This window comes from Epinephelus moara, unplaced genomic scaffold, assembly GCF_006386435.1.
Source record: "Epinephelus moara isolate mb unplaced genomic scaffold, YSFRI_EMoa_1.0 scaffold2890, whole genome shotgun sequence".
Lineage (NCBI taxonomy): Eukaryota > Metazoa > Chordata > Actinopteri > Perciformes > Serranidae > Epinephelus > Epinephelus moara.
In genome coordinates, this window is record NW_026080528.1 from 1 (window position 1) to 529 (window position 529).

At 40.6% G+C, this 529-nt stretch overlaps 1 non-coding gene across 1 annotated transcript; it reads right to left on the reverse strand.

The window, feature by feature from the left end:
- Window positions 1-137: 137 nt before the first annotated feature.
- On the reverse strand, window positions 138-328 carry LOC126387222 (U2 spliceosomal RNA). Its single transcript, XR_007569615.1, has one exon. It is a non-coding gene; the product is annotated as a U2 spliceosomal RNA (small nuclear RNA).
- Between the last annotated feature and the right edge of the window lie 201 nt (window positions 329-529).

A 529-nucleotide genomic window follows, 5' to 3' on the forward strand; every position in this document is an offset into this window, starting at 1 on the left:
AAAACACTTTGCACAAACTGATAGGAGCTCATCTATGTGCAATCAACATTACTGGGGAAGTTGAATGACATGGAACAAGCACGACTTTTCCCTCATTATAACAGCGTTGAAAGAAGAACTCATTTTCACAATTAAGAGGGGGGTGCACCGTTCCTGGAGATACTGAAATACCAGGTCAATGCGTGAAGTAGATGGAGCAAGCCCCTATTCCATCGCTCTTTTCCAAAAATCAATTTAATATATGGTCCCCGGGTAAGGGACGTATCAGATATTAAACTGATAAGAACAGATATTACACTTGATCTTAGCGAAAAGGCCGAGAAGCGATACCGTAAATACGTCGGAGGTAAAGGACTAATTCACAGCACAGTCACCCTCACTGACGGATTGGGATCTAAACTATAACTTTTTTGGGCGGTCACCATATAAAATAAGAACAGTGCACATTTGAGATGATGTAACACTGGGGCTGTTTTTCTTTGCGACTTTAATAATAAACATGTTTTAGTAAACGCGCCTTCTTGTGTCT